This window comes from Cibotium barometz, chromosome 15, assembly GCF_041138505.1.
Source record: "Cibotium barometz isolate CiBa-2024 chromosome 15, ASM4113850v1, whole genome shotgun sequence".
Taxonomy (NCBI): domain Eukaryota; kingdom Viridiplantae; phylum Streptophyta; class Polypodiopsida; order Cyatheales; family Cibotiaceae; genus Cibotium; species Cibotium barometz.
The window spans coordinates 59818334-59834911 of record NC_141060.1 but is presented as its reverse complement, the minus strand read 5'-3'; positions in this window follow the sequence as shown (position 1 = coordinate 59834911).

The following is a 16578-nucleotide window of genomic DNA, read 5'->3' as shown; positions in this document are numbered from 1 at the left end:
TAAACACCAGATTGAGTTGTAAAAGGGTAGACACTGCCCTTGAATCTTGAAATTGGATCAAGAGGTAAGACCCCCTTCACATCACCATGAGTTCAGCACAGGAAATAGCCAAATTTAATAGGGAACAGTTTTATACATGGCAAGCAAAAACCATGTATTTGCTGATGAGGAAAAATTTGTGGGGATTAGTTGAAGGGAGAGATGAATGCCCAGAGAGAGGGAAAAATGAGTGGAAGAGCAGGAATGAAAAAGCATTGGGATTTATTGCACTCAGTTTAAATGATGAAATCATTCATCATATCACAGGGATACAGTGGGCAAAAGATGCATGGGATGAACTCAATAAATTATTTGGTACACAAGCAAAAAATTCCAAGATAAATCTGTTAATGCAATTCTACAAATTGGACATGAAGGAAAGTGAACCTTTAATCACACACTTGAACAAATATAAAAGCATTAAGCAACAGCTAGCAGCTATTGGCAAAAAGGTAGAAGATGATGAAGCATTAGCTGTACTTCTGAAGAGTGTGGACAAAGGAGATTATGAAAACATTGTAGCAACACTAAAGAATGTACCTGAATTGAAGAGACACGAGATAGAAGCAGCTCTACTAGAGCAAGAGAGCAGAGGCAAAGAGAAGAAAGGGCTCGACTCAACAGCAGGAGAGGAAAAAGCATTCTTCACCCGAGGAGGATTCTCTCGAGGACGAGAACGAGGAAGAGGCAGAGTAGGAGGGAGGACCTTCACTTGCCACAAATGTAGAAAGCCAGGACACATGGCGAGAGACTGCTACAGCAAACCCAGTGAAGAAGGAACGACATCGGCAAACTTCATGGAGGCTCCAAGGGAAGTGGAGTCCGATCATCTTTTCTGAGAGAGAGAGAGAGACCCCACAACCCAATGTAACCTGCCCCAACAAAGTAAAACCACCTCTGAGCCACCGATGATGTAGGCCACGTGGTAGATGTATGTGCGAGCACTTTAGTCAAGGTCGTGGGCACTTATAGTAGCCTTGGACACATAGAGAGAGAGAGTGTCAAGGACTATGGAGTTTAGGGACTTGAGGCACTGGTCGCGGGCTATCAAGTAAGAGGGAAACTTGATACAGGGTCCAGGTGTGCTAGGATTATTCACTTGAGGGAAGGTGTTGAAATATACAAGTGAATAGGGTGTGTGTGGGAACAAGCTCTTGGATAGAGGCTGTAAAAGAGGAGATGTAATTGTGAAAGAGCCTGTGAAACGGTGAGAAGAATCTACTGGGAGAGAATAAAGGGTAGCATGAGAGAATTTAGGAGTGTGGAGTTATTCTGGAAGATATTCACGGAAAAGAGAAGAGGTGGAGAGAATCAGGCAAAAGGTGGAGATATTTTGGGAGTGAATCATGGAGAAATCAATGGGATTTGATGCTTGATGTAAACTCTATAAATTGAGGCATCGCCCTAATGAGAATTTGCTGGTTTTTGAGTATCCATGCCTACATTAATCTATTTGCTAATTATTCACTAATTACGTCTTAATCATTTGCTAATCACTTTGTTAATGATTTTGATTCTAGTGTTTGATCCACCATAGCTCATCATTATGCTCAAATTTCAACAAGAAGGTTCTCTTTGTGCATTGTTCTTTGCAGGCATAACATAGAACTTGCCTTCCAAGGGGTTATTCCCAATGGGAAACAGAATTGTAACAACACCTAAACATTGGACCGAATGCGAAGCAATAGTAGTAATAATGGTAGGGGTGTTTAATAAGGTTGGCCTCCCGAGAGAGTTCCATGTGCCATAGAACATAAAATTGTGCCTTGGCCCTAAGAATTCCATAGGCATAACCACTTTAGTGCCATAGGTTAAGCTGAAGGGTGTTCTATTAATGGCCACTTTATATGCGGTGCGATAAGCCCAGAGTGTTGCTGGCAACTTTTGTTCCCAGTCATTTTGGCTTGCCTCTACAGTCTTGGTCAGGATAGTACATAGGGTCTTATTTGTGCTTTCAGCTTGGCCATTGGCTTGGGGGTAGTAAGGAGAGGATTTTCGGTGTGTGACCAAGCATTCTTGTAACAAGAATTGTATAACTTCATTAATGAAGTGTGTACCATTGTCACTCACTAGCTCTAGAGGGCACCCAAAGCGAGTGATTACGCACTCGTAAAGGAATTTTACCATGGACCTTGCTCGGCTTTTTTGGTGGCCCTAGCTTCGACCCATTTTGTGCAATAGTCCATGGCCGCTATGATGTACCATGCTAGGGTGTGTCGGGCAGCTGGACTAATGGGCCTCCCAAAATCGATACCCCACTTCTCAAATGGTTGTAAGGACAATAGGATTTAAGGACATTCTGTCCTTATTACTCGTTTGGCATTCATTGCATCGTTTGATGTATTAAAAAATGTCTCCAAACAAAGTGGCCACCACAGTCATGCCAGTAGGATTTTTGAGCAGTGATTTATGCTACAAAGTGTTCTCTTGTGATTCCAGAGTGGGCTTGTTTCAAAAGAGAGACGTATTCATCCTTTCAGCCACATTGCTTCATGGTCCCATTTCTTCCTTGCCTATAGAGATTCCCTGCAAATCAACTGGTAGGGGGAAGCTTTTTGATGAGCATCTTGCTCAGTCTTTGTTAATTGGTGCTTTAATGGGGGTAGGCCATTAGCTAGGAAGTGTGCAACTTCTTCTCCTCATTAAGGAATCAAACATAGCTAGAACAAGGGGGCATATGGTAGGTCATCATCAACACCCACTAGTGGCTCTCCATTAGGGATGCGCGACATACGGTTGGCCAATACATGTTGTGCACCTTTTCATACCATGACAGTAGTCAAATTCTAGAAGAATTAGGAGCCATATGGCGATTCTTCCAGTGGTACAGGATTTATTCACCAGGTAAAGAAGAGCCTAATGGTCGACAAAGAAAATGAACTTGGTCGCCAAAAGGTAATGGTGGTGAAATTTTTAACAGTGTAGCAACCCTTCCCTTTCTGTGGTGGTATAGTTTTGTTCTACTTCATTTAATTGGTGTGATGACTAGCAAAGCTAACAAAGGAATCCCTAGTGTGTTCTCTGGGTTGAGCCAATACACACCCAATTGCAAAGGCAAAGGCATCTATGTGTACATGGAATATGATCTCCTAATTAGGGGATCTCAAGATGGGAGCGCTACTAATGCCTTTTTTAGGGTATCATATGCTTGTTGGCACTCCTTTGTCCATTCAAAAATTACTAGGAGTCCATAAAGAGGATGAGCAATGTCGGCATAGATGAAGATGAAGCGCCATTAATAACCAACATGTCCCATGAATTGCTGGACTCCTTTGAAATTGGTCAAGGGGTGGCAGCTCAAGAATGAGTCACACCTTGCTATCATCTATGGAGATTCCATGTTCTGAGAATGTGTCCCAAGATTACTCCATGCTTAACCTAGAATTGGTATTTTAGAGGGTTGAGAGAGATCTTGTAAAGCCGGCATCTCTCTAGACCTTTCCTTAGACACCACAAATGCGCTTTCCAAGTAGAGTTGACACAAAGGTCATCCATGAAGACTTCAAGGAATTTTCATAGATATTCCTTATAGGTTATGCACATTAGGAATTGGAAGGTTCATGGGCATTAGTTAGTCCAAATGGGATGATTTGATATGGATATATGCCCCATTCCATGGCAGAAGCTGTTTTATGTTGATCCTTTGGTCAATCAACACTTTCTTATAGCCAAAAAATCCGTCAAGAAAACTATAGGTTTCCTTTCCTCCGACTTGCTTGAGCACATGTTCCTCTATCGTGGTAGCATTTACCTTTTTGAGGTCTATACACAACACTCTCACTTTACCGTTCCTTTTGGGCACTATCACTAGGGGTGAAACCCATTCTATGTGCTCTATCTCATAGATGAATCTGACATCTAGTCGTTTAATTTATTCCCGGACCATCTTGGAGTATTTGAGGTTCATAGGGTAGGCTCTCTACTTTATTAGTCTTGCTCCCTCGACCATGGGAATGGTGTGTTTGACCACTTCGAGAATTATGTGAGAAGAGTGATAAGGGCTTTCTCGTCTTTTGCAAAGAGGTCTTCCCCTATGTAGATGGGTTTTGGATCTTCCCCTAGGCTTGCCAGGTTGATTTCCTTGACTTTGGTCGGACTAGTATAACATGTTCCTAGCTTCCCATCGTGGGTTCTTTGGGCCTTCTCATATTGTACAAAATAGTCTCCAAGCTTGTGGGCCCAGAAGTGTTTGGGAACTTGTTTAGTCTCCTCGGCTTTAGCTCTTTCTTCCTCCATTAGCTTTTTGGGTTCTTTTTTATTGTAGATTTCCTTTCCTCCGACTTGCTTGAGCACATGTTCCTATATCGTGGTAGCATTTACCTTTTTGAGGTCTATACACAATTTCACTTTACCGTTTCTTTTGGGCACTATCACTAGGGGTGAAACCCATTCTATGTGCTCTATCTCGTAGATGAATCTGACATCTAGTCATTTGATTTATTCCCAGACCATCTTGGAGTATTTAAGGTTCATAGGGTAGGCTCTCTACTTTATTAGTCTTGCTCCCTCGACCATGGGAATGGTGTATTTGACCACTTTGGGAATTATGTGAGAAGAGCCATAAGGTCTTTCTCTTCTTTTGCAGAGAGGTATTCCATGCAAAACAAACTTGGAATTCAATGAGAAGAGTGATAATGTCTTTCTCTTCTTCTACAGAGAGGTCTTCCCCTATGTAGATGGGTTTCGGATCTTCCCCTAGGCTTGCCAGGTTGATTTCCTTAACTTTGGTCGGACTATTATAGGATGTTCCTGGCTTCCTATCATGGGTTCTTTGGGCCTTCTCATATTGTACAAAATAGTCTCCAGCCTTGTGGGCCCAGAATTGTTTGGGGACTTGTTTAGTCTCCTCAGCTTTAGCGCTTTCTTCCTCCATTAGCTTTTTGGCTTCTTTTTTAGCTAGCGCTAGTTTTTTGTTTCAGGCTTTGTTCGCACAGTGGCAAAAATTTTGGGGTTTGGGCTAGGAATTAACTACTTCTTCTAGATTTGTGGGACTCGTCAAGCTCCTTTTGCTGCCAGACTTGGCAGAAGTAGGAATGTGTGTTAATAGCTTCGACATATCTCAGCCAATGTTCTTCTAACTCTATTAGGAAGACTTATGCCTCTATTCCTAGGAAGCCGTTGGATTTATGTGTTTTGCAAGGGTAGTTTCCCCGTAAAACGGTCTTTCCTTTCTGATGCTCATAGGCTCATGGCTTGTAGCATCAGGCATGCATGTGGCATTGAGCATGTAGAGGGATGTGATTTCCTGCCCATCAGCCATGGCAAATCTGTGCTCGTGTATTTTGAAAGTATATCGAAGGTAGCAAGGATATGCATCCAGTTCTCAAAGTCTTTCGACTCTGGGAGAGGGGTGAAAATTCCACACTATCATGTTCCTCATCCAACATTTTATGGCATGTTTGACACAAGTGGATCTGACCGTCGTTACTACAAAGGGTCTCCCACTCATAGGATGGATCTTGTAAGTGCATAGGTTGACCTTTAGCACTTGGCCTTTCTTTCGAATGTAGATATGATCCGTTTCCCATTCTTCACGGATCATTTTGGTTTCTCTCAAGAAGGAACATCCTAGGATACAATCATAAGAATCATGTTGTTGGCCAAAGTTCATCACCACAAAGGTGTCAAAAGTTGGTTCTGAGAATCTTAGTCTTCAAATCCTGCAAAAGACCTATGGTCTTTGTGGTGACTCCATCACCAGCAAGTTTCACGAGTAATGTTGTGTTATCCATGGGAAGTTCTCCCCATTTCTCCTAGCATTGGTAACAATGCTCACTCTTGCCCCTCTGTCTAGGATGGTGGTGACTTGAAGGTCATCAAAAGTTAAGTGCTGCATTAAGTTCATCTCCTTTAAAGTACTATCCTAACTTATTTACTTGGACCGTGGGAATGCCGGTGATTCTATTTGGTTCTATGAATCTGTCCTCATCAGTCTCATTGAAACTCCCTAGTTTGCCGGTTCTTCCATTCTTGCTCCAAGCCGTCCTTCCATCCACTTTCAAATCTTTCCATAAATTCAAGCTTCCTTGACATAAGGTACCAATGGGAATTTGGATTTGTGAAGAAAGGAAGGAGGAAAGACCTGCAATGTCTCTCAGAATGGATGCGGGTTCCTAAGTTGGATTATCCCTATTTGTGATTAGGCTTTTTTGGGTATAGGTTATCGGGATATGAGCTTCTATGTCCATTATTTTTGGGTGATCATCCCTCAGGTTTTTGAGATACTCAACAACAAGGCCTACCTAGTGTGGGGCTACCATGGCTTTTGGTTCTATCTTTCAAAAAGGAAGTTTCTTAGGGAGTGCTTAGTTGTTGGGATCTCTGTCAAGATCTTGGGTTTTCTCAGTTGGTTGAAAGTTTGGCATAGGGGAACCTTCCGCAACATGTACCACCTGGGATTCCTCCTCCAATTATGCTTGACACTCCATAACTAACTCCTTAGTGGCCTTTAGCCTTTCCTTCTCTTCGAGGGGGTTTGGGTATTCGGCTAACTTTCGGGGTAGCCAAAAGTTAGCTGAATTGAGATCTATTTGCCCTCTTGCTTGAGGGGTTGATAGTAGCATCTTCTCCTCATCAGATGAGGAAGATGACATATTGGTGGTTGTCCCCTCGTCAGACCTGCTCTTTGTGACCACACGGCTATCCCCTTTGCCGATCTTTGTGGCCTTTTTCTTTCGCGAGCACCTAGTTGCCCATGTATGATCAGGGACTTCTTTAGGGGATAAAATCCTTGCATGTCATGGAGTTTCCTGATTTTGCAATGTAGACACTTTGGTGACAGCATGAGCTACATCTCTTCTTCTGCTTTGCATTATGGTGATCGCATTTAGAGGCATCATGTGCATGAAGCCATCTCATACACTCAGCAAGTTAATGTTGGTGCTAGGGAGTTAAGTCAGAATTACTCACAAGAGTACTAGCCATCCCTTTCAAATGATAGCATTGCATAGGTGGTCATTTAGCCATGTTATTCAAGTCTTGTTTCTACAAGGTTGGCGCTGCTAGGTACACAAGGTACATGTGTTCACCCTCCATCATATAGTGACTTAGGATCTGCGAGGGTGGACTGCCTGACTCAATGGGTTCAAAAGTGGTATTTCTAATGGCTTCTCCCTCTCCTCACCTTATTCAAAGATCTTGATCAAGGTCAACTAGTGAACAGGGGTAATTCAAGGTAATGGTGGTTGCGGTGGTAGGATTGGGGATGGTAAGGGTACTTCGAGCACCCTCCTAAAGATTCCCCTCAGGGCCACTTCATGGCTTGTGGTTGAGGTGCATTGTGTTGTTCTGGGGCAAGGCCTAGGGTCTCGTGATTGCCCCACCTTTGGCAGTAAGCATGGTTTAGAGAGAGTCGGGGTCTCAAATGTGGACACTCCATACTAGTGTAGTTAGCTTGACAAATCGGGAACCATACTATTTCTCTCTTTGGGTAAAGATGGGGTTGCCCAACTTGGTCATGGCCTTGGCATGTTCTCCAGTAGTGTTGGGTCATTTGCTGTAGGAACCTTTTTCCTTTCCTTTAGATTTCGTGCTGGTAGTTTTGAAGGAAGCTTCAGAAGTTTTGTCGTGCAATTCTCGAAAACGAGCTCCCTTGAAATTGTCCTCAAAATCCATGGCACTTATGCAGCATTGCTTAAAGGAAGTGTGGGCTAGATCATACAGGCAGTTGTGCATGGCTACATCTTCGAGGCCCTCTAGGAATCGCTCGATCAGTCTTTCATCAGAGAACATGTCTCTATCATTATAGCGAGAGTGGAGATATCTCACCCGATTGATGTAATCCCAGATGGATTCTCCATCCTTTTGTCTTAAATTATGTAACTGTTTAATTGGACTCCATCGAGTTCCTTGTCTTGAATATCCCACTTTGAAAGCCTCTTTCAAGGCGTTAAAGGTAGCCTTGTCTTCCACCTTCAGTCTCATCAAAACCACCGTCCTGTTTTTCCATCCAAGGTGAGGCCAAATCATCTTAACTTGATCGTCCACATAGACAAATGCTTCACAAATCTGGTTGAACATTTCTAGATGAGGTATGGAATAGTCGATCCCATCGAACTTAGTGATAAGTTTAGAAATGTGGGCAGGTTTATTCCTCTCCTATCTTGGTCCTTAGACTTGGCTGAGCAGGTGATGGTGGTGCGATTCCATCGAACTTAGTGATAAGTTTAGAAATGTGGGCAGGTTTATTCCTCTCCTATCTTGGTCTTTAGACTGGCTGAGCAGGTGATGGTGGTGCGATTCCTGAAGCTACCCCCTCCCTATTTCCATGGCTATCCTCAACATCTCCAGTGTCAGTAGAGCCATGGCTGGTGCTGGTGTAAGTTGGGGTATGATGGGCAGGGGAGCTAGGCCTGGAGGATAGCATCCCATATGTGGCCCTTGCCTTAGTGGTGGGTCAACGTGTGCTTTTGTAGGGATCCACATGGTATCCAGGATACTCTTCATGAGGCGGATAGTGACTTTACATAGGTGCCGTGTGCTGGCTAAAATGTCCTAGGTTGACGAGGGTCTGTGGGCCTTGGTAAGTTGGCTCCTGACCTAGGTTTTGTGCTAGCCTATGATCAAGGTACGAATCTTCCATTACAGTAGTTGGCATGGCTCCGCAGATTCCTAAATAAGTCTGGATTGGGTTATTGAAACTCTATCCCAACTACAGTCTAGGGTCTAGGGCGGTATGATGGTTCTCTCTGGCTAACGTTCCATGCCTGAGTCTTTGGGATGAGGCTCTTCAGATTGCGTGTTTCCCAAGATAAAGTTTCTTAGTCTCGAAGCAAGGCTCCTTTGCGAATGTGCAGGGATTCCTAGGTCTTGTTCGAAAATAGGTGGTCTGTCCATGCAATGGGTAGCCAATCCTCTTACCTCTAGGTCAGGGGTAGTATGTCATGTGCTTGGATGCCGTTCACTTTCGCTGGTGCTATCAATGACTAACACCATTTGTCTCCACTCTATGTTGACCGAAGGATCAAATCTCACAAGTGATAGTGCATTGGATAGCTCAACGTCGTCAAACAGAGGGTTATTTCGCATCAATTTCCCTAAGCATAGGTGCATGAATGTGTCAAGTGACAATACACGATCAAGCTTTGGATAAGTTTTTTGGGCTTGGGTACGACCGTACGTCTATGAAGGTACGGGCATGGCTTAGTGGGAGGTACAAGCGTATGATGCAGTGAAGGAACGGTCATTTCATAGGCTAGAAGTGTACGGACATGGATATGCTAAGGAACACGCATACTCTTGGGAAGGTACAGTTATACGCTTGAAGTTGGTACGATCGTACTCTTGGGAAGGTACAGTCATACGCTTGAAGTTGGTGCGGTCGTACTCTAGGAAAGGTACGCCCGTATGCTTGAGGTTGGTGCAATCGTCGTGGATATGGAAGAGAATAGGCATACACTAGGGAAGGTATGGTCATTCACATCTGTAAAGGTAAGAGCGTACACTTACAAACACTGGTGGCATGTGGGTTGAATGCCTCGAAATGACATGTCTTTTAATAGCTACCCTCTGATATTCCCCTAACAGTACAACTGTACTCCCTTTATACTCTTTTTAATGCTCTTTATGCTCCCTTTAATGCACTTTCTTCCTTTTAAATGCTCACTGCTCTCATTGATGAGGTTGATATGGGAGGATCTTGACAGAAGAAGCATATGACCATATGTCTAAGAAGTGAATGACCGTTCACTTCTCAGAAGCATATGGCTGTACGTCTGAGAAGTGAACATTCGTTTACTTCTCATCATAAGCATACAACCATTTACTTTTCAGAAAAACTGGCCGAAAAGGAATGGGCCCATTTTCTCCTCTAGTTTCTCTATGATTTCAATCCCGCCTAGATGATTTTTAATGTTTTTCTTTCTATGGATGGCTTAGGCTAACCACAAGCTATCTAATGATACCTAAAATGCCTAATTAAATCTAATGACCTAAGATTAATTATGAGATTAAGCTACTATGCAGTTTTTTAATTAGTTAAAGAAAAACAAGAAATTAATGGACTCAAGAGCAAGATTAGGGCACTTACTTGGAGTTCGCGCTTTTGATATGGCTTCCCAAGCTTCTCATGCTCCAATTTCTCCATTGGATGAAGAAAAACAAGATCAAACCAAACGAGCATGCATATCATATAACATACTCCTACCAATGGATTTTCATTCCAACTATCAAGACTCTAGCAAGGGGTAGGATGTAGAGGACCCTAAGCTACATGCAATCCCTTGTAGTGGCACTAAATATGTTCACCAAAATGAACATGCTTCCTTGCAGAAGAGAGAGAGAGAGAGAGAAGAGAAGTGAAAGAAGACAATACAAGGGTCAATTCAGGAACTAGAATTTAGCCAACCCTAATGAGAGTTAACTCCTCGATGTAAGGCTGCTCTACAGGCTCACTCCACCACCACTTGTGTCACTCAAGTGGAGCTTTCCACAAGCTAGGTGTGGAGTAAAGAGAGAAGGAGCTATGGAGAGCTCAACTCTTATTCAATACCTTCATGTGTACACGAGTGAAGATGAGAAAGAAAGAGAGCAAGTAGAGGAAGAAGTGGCAAAGCAATGAGAACCTCATCTACACACACACACACACACACACACAATCAAGTGATGCACACAAGCTTACCACCATAGCCACAAGAGAGAGAGACAGACAGACAGACAGACAGACAGAGGGAAACTAAATTGTGCTAATGGGATTGTCCTTTTTCATATTTCATAAGTCACTTATATACATGAGCTCTCTTTTTTACAATGGCCAGCCGCCCATTCCACAATTAGGGGTCTAAAACTGGTTCTTCTTGCTCTCTATGTACACCTAGGCTTATGCTCATGGTTGGCATTACACAAGTCGTAAGCTCGGTCATCCCATATATCTTTTACATGAAGAGCTTAGTTCGGTTATATAAAAATGAGTCACATAAAGCATAACCGATAAATAAATCACATGGGAGAAATTGAAACTAACTACCCATAGAGTGTGCCAACTGCTACTGGAGACACGGTCTCGTCAATGTTATTGTCAATGTGCCACCGAAAATGCACGCGCGACTGGCGTGAGAGAGCGCACAAAGAGAGAGAGAGAGAGAGAGAGAGAGAGAGAGAGAGAGAGAGAAGCAGAAGAAAGAGGAGAAGAAGAAGAGGTTATCCCCCCGCCCCCCCTTTTCTATGTGTGTACTACGCTGCACAGCCCAAGGACTCTAGACCCCCCTTTGGGAGCTAGACATGAGACTGAGAGAGCTTTCTCTCCCCCCCTTTTTTGCTGTTTTGCTGGTTGTCGCCTATTGCATGCGACGGTCCCTTTAGTTGGCGAGAGAGAGAGAGAGAGATGATGACCTTATCCGCCGCGGCTGTAGCTACTCCCCCCCTCTGCTGATTTGAAAATGAGAGGGAGAGAGAGAGCTAAAGTGCACTAAGCTGCTTCTTTCTATACACACACTGTCACGCTTCCACGCACTTATGTGAGCGTTGCTCCCTAGTTAACGGCTTAATTGTGTCTCCTCCACAAACCCGAATATCACTTATGTGGGCTTGCCACCCAGCGCTAGTTGTGCCAATGTGGACTTTTGTGGGCAGCTGCCCGTGTCGGCGCCTATGCTATGCTATGGGTTGTTGCTGCTGTCAACGCACGGGAGAAACGCTTTGATATCCACGCTGAACTCCTTCCCTGGCTGTGCGCTGTGGACGAGACTCTACGCTACGCTTCTTCCTGTCCACACGGTCGTGTTCACCACAGGCAAAACAGATGATGAGATAGGAAGCCGCCTCCCTCCACACAGTCAAGATCTGCTCGCCTGCAAATAAGATGGTGATTCCTTTTTTTCCCCACGCGCTGATTAGAAGAAGAGCAAGAGTATGGCTATGTTTTCTCTCCACCACACAGTCAGTCCTACATACAAGATCCTCCTCCTCAGGCTGTCGATCCAATTTGGATAGGATTTTTTTTTGAATGGTTGAAAGACATTTTTGAGTGGGCCTAGCCCCTGGTCACACGCGAAGACAAGAACCCAAGCTTTGATACCAATGTCATGCAATTGTAACTATTACGCAGGGACGACAGGGATGAGAGCCCTGGATCACCACCGATCCATAGAGAGAATGAGGATAGAGATCCTCACCAAGCCAACATATATAGTGGCCGGTCTACCCACACATGTCCAACCGCTCGTGGGACTATGCCCGGGCGCCCTCTCCCCTGAACCCCGGCTCGCTCTTCATCCACGCTCCAGTGGATGATCTCAGAGGCCGGTCGAACTCCCCATTGTAGAAAAATATGGTGTCAAAGAGTACAAGGAAGAGATAAGGAGTGAGTTGAGTAAGCCAAGAAAGAGCAAAGTCTAGCATGGTGCCACATGAGCAAAGGGAGTTATCCCATATGTAAGAGAAAGGTAAAATTATACTCTCTTCATATAAAAAGGGGACATTTCAAGCAATGGAAACAATCACGACATCTTAAGTCTTTTTATGAGTACAAGTTTCCATTTTGTAACTAATCTGAACTTGAGTCTAATCTTAATTAGCACACATCCACAATGAATCTCTTTCGTTTCTATCCACCTTAGATTAGCAATGTCATTAGAGTAGATTAGTGTGTAATTAAGATGTGTAGTTAGAAGAGCTTGATCCATACTTTCAACATGGTATCAGAGCTTAGATTAGTGTGTGATTAGGATGTGTAGTTAGAAGAGCTTGATCCATACTTTCAACATGGTATCAAAGTCTAGGACTAGCTCTAGTTTAAGTTTAGCTCATTATAAAATGATTAGGGTTCAAAAGTTTTAAGATTTAAATGTTCTTTCCTCTTCTCCTCTCTCAAGCAATCTAGGCTCTTAGCAAGTGTTTAAGAGATTATACTCTTGTTTAGGTGTTTCTATCATCATTTGGAAGTCTATGATTAGGTTTATTTTGTTTGTAAGTTATCATTAGCTACTAGCTTAGCAATGTAAACTTTCTCTCCTTGACAAATAGCAAAATGGTGCTTCACTCAGATCTTCGTAAGTAGCAACAAGTTGATTCAGAAAATACAAGCATATCCATGCATCGACAGAAGGGTGCATAGCAAAGATACGAGGCAAATTCTAGCAGTTCTGGCCTGTAACAGTCTCACATAGTAGAGAGAGGTTTGAAGCACTTTATTATAGGAGAGGAGGTGAAGCAAGAAGAAGCGGCAACTTGAGCAAAAGAGCTGCACCATAGCCAAGAGAAATAAGAGCAGTGTTGAAGGAGCTAGCCCGCCATAGCTGATGTGTTTAGAGTGATAGAGAGAGAGGTGTTGCCGCCATAGCTGATGTGCTCAGAGTGATAGAGAGAGGTGCACCATATCCAAGAGAAATAAGAGCAGTGTTGAAGGAGCTGGCCCACCATAGCTGATGTGCTTAGAGTGATTGAGAGAGAGGCGGTGCCGCCAGCCAGCACACACAGAGAAGAATAGATAACAACTGCCAAACGCTAAAGGTAACCACATTGCACATCTTCAACTAGCAAGGTCAGCGTACGCGAGCAGTAAACGACATATTAGCAGTCGAGAGCGAAAGAAAGAAAATACAACAAGTGCAACAACAGCCGATCCGTCCGTCGCATACGCAACATTTCTTGTATCTTCAGTAAACAAGCGAGGACCTCTACAAAGCAACGCAACTAGTGCAAAGCAACCAAGACACAGCAAAGCTAGCCACCACGACCAACGACCACAAAAAAAAAAAAAAAAGCAATAAAAAAAACAAAAGATAAAGATTAAAAATCTTGATTCTTATTTTTTTTTAATATCTTTTAAGGGTATGTTCGCATGCCCTAAATAAAAACAATCTTATATGGCTTTAATGATATCATCATTAATGGAAACGAAGAGAAGAGTTGCACCTTGGGCAACATGGGCTTCCATACAACATTGGGCTTCACCAAGGGCTGCAACAACGACACCGACACGGGTCGCAACAACACCATCATTATCATCGACAAATTATTTCCATGTAACCCTTATAATCTTTTTCCGCCAAATGGGCAGTTATATGTGAGTAACTATAAATCAAAAGTGGATGTAAAATGCGGCCAATATGAGTACACAAGGGGGAGTTTGAAACTGAAGAGCAAAGTCTTTATAAAAACTTCCACTAACTTTCCTACCACAAACTTGGCACTCAGTGTTTCATAGGCAAACAGATCACGATGCTGAGGATCTTCAAAGGCAGTTGTTAGAGGATGCTGAGGATCTTCAAAGGCAGGCTGTTAGAGGATGCTCAGGATCTTCAAAAAAGAAGATAGCTGTTAGAGGATTCAAATTACATTAACGTAGATGATTGGTTTCATGGGCAAACAGATCAGGATGCTGAGGATCTTCAAAGGTAGCTGTTAGAGGATGTTAAGGATCTTCAAATGCAGTTGCTAGAGGATGCAAATTACATTAACGTAGATGATTGGTTTAAATAATATGGCAAAGGGTACACCAAAATCACCCACTCCCCTCCTATTACACATGAAATCCCACTTATAGATCCAGAGCCTAGTTAGTCAAGCCACAAGGAGAGAGTATGTCACAGATGCAAAGTAGTGATACATCATCCTAAAGATGACATCTTTGATAACCTATAATCTTAGGAACTTCATTACACTAGGAAAGATCCATCAAAGCAGGTAATCCTAAGATGACTTCAAAAGGATCCTCATGCCTTATGCACCACAAGTCATAAGATAGGATCTTATGGAGTTATGTCCCTCGTCAAGTGCAAAAGCACTATGGGATACAATGGCGAGATAGTGTCTAGGGATGCCAATCTCTGAAATCCTCATCTTGCAGAACATCAGATTTGTAACCTTCATAATTCACAAGTGTTTTAAAAGGTGGAGGAGAGAACATCATTCTAAGTAGTGGGGAAGTTTTTAAATCATAGAAGAAGACATGATTGCACAGAAAGGAGGATGGTCTGGTCCAACAGAATGGAGAGTCAAGTGGTTAGAAAAGAAATATTGTTCAAATATTTATGCTCAAGCATCACTCTATAGAATCGAACCTACACACATGCCATATAAAAGGTGGTGGTCGCGCTTGGAATTTTGTAAGCTCCAACACTAGGATCCTAACCATGTGTACAATTTTCCAAGGTTCCAAACCGGCACATCAATTTTCCTTCTTGGATTTAGAGCCTACATACTTTCACTCCTCTTACAATAGAAAGATATCTCTGACCCAAATTTTGTTTCGACATGGTGCTTCCTCAACCTCATCATCATTTTAATCGATTTCCAGACAGCCAACATCATGGGGTACATTTCACTTTATCTTTGATCTAAATCATATAGCTTTTTAGTACTACCATTACCTGCCTAGTCACTATCATATAACCTTTAAATATGTGATCCAAACTCACTTCTAGAAAACACATGCAATGTTGCTTACCCCATCCATACATGTATGTCCTTAATCATCGACAACTCAACTTTGAAAGGGATCAAAAATCATTTACTATGTGCAATCCAAATAATTTAGAGTCTACTCAAAGCCTAAAATACAATGGAGAGCTGTCAATCTTGCTCAATATTTGTAACATTTTTTATGTAATGGTTTTCTTTTTTTTCCCATTACTCAGCATTTTCCAAGTAGCATGTGTTAGAGAGACATGCATAAGAGTCTAAATCAAGTCGCTTGCATTGGATGGACAAGCATAAATTGTCAAAGAGTACTTATACAATGGAGGGAGGAGTATAGATTGCATAAAATATCTCATGGTTCTACATTACTCACACACAATACATTGACACTCACACATTATGTGCACTATGGTTAGAACCTCGACAACCAACACCCACACCTATAAATACTATTTCTTGCACCGTATATTGTTTTTATTTTACAATGTATATGGGCACTAATTAGGTGCTTGCACCATTCAAGCACATGCATTAAGCACCCTTACGTGTATCCACCCAGGCACATGCATTTGCACCAAACATCCATAACCTCACCATTGACAACCTCCATCAACATAATTCCTCTAAGATTCATTCACCTTGCCATATCAATACCTCCATCGCCTAGGCCCGAGGATGACCTGGAATCAGAAGGGAGAATGTTAAGCCAAGGTCAACGATCGAGTGCTTAACATCACTTCCACACTTATGGGCCACATCAACGCTAAAGTGAAGGGAGAAAAAGAAACCATCATCAAGCAGCAATAAAGAATGAACGAAGTCACACAAACCTAAGTAATCAAGGCCATGTAGGCTATGAAGTAGCTATGGAAATTGTCCTTTAAGTTATAACATGAGGGATGGTCGGGCCTTATGTGAATCCCGCATCCCATGCACCCACACTCTTATGTCTGCATTAGATAGAAATTAGACTAAGGTCTACTTGGGTGCCCCAAAAGTTAGTGAAGTGTCAATGCCCAAAACTAATAAGTGACTTGTATATAAGTAAACTTGTCTAATGAGAAAAGGGAATCTCCTTGGGTTGGATTAAGAATTAATCTCTTGGCTCTTGTGCTCTTGCTCTATCTAGCTCTATTCTCTTTAGCCTCTTGGTAGTTCTATTCTTGTGTGTGTGGGTGTGAG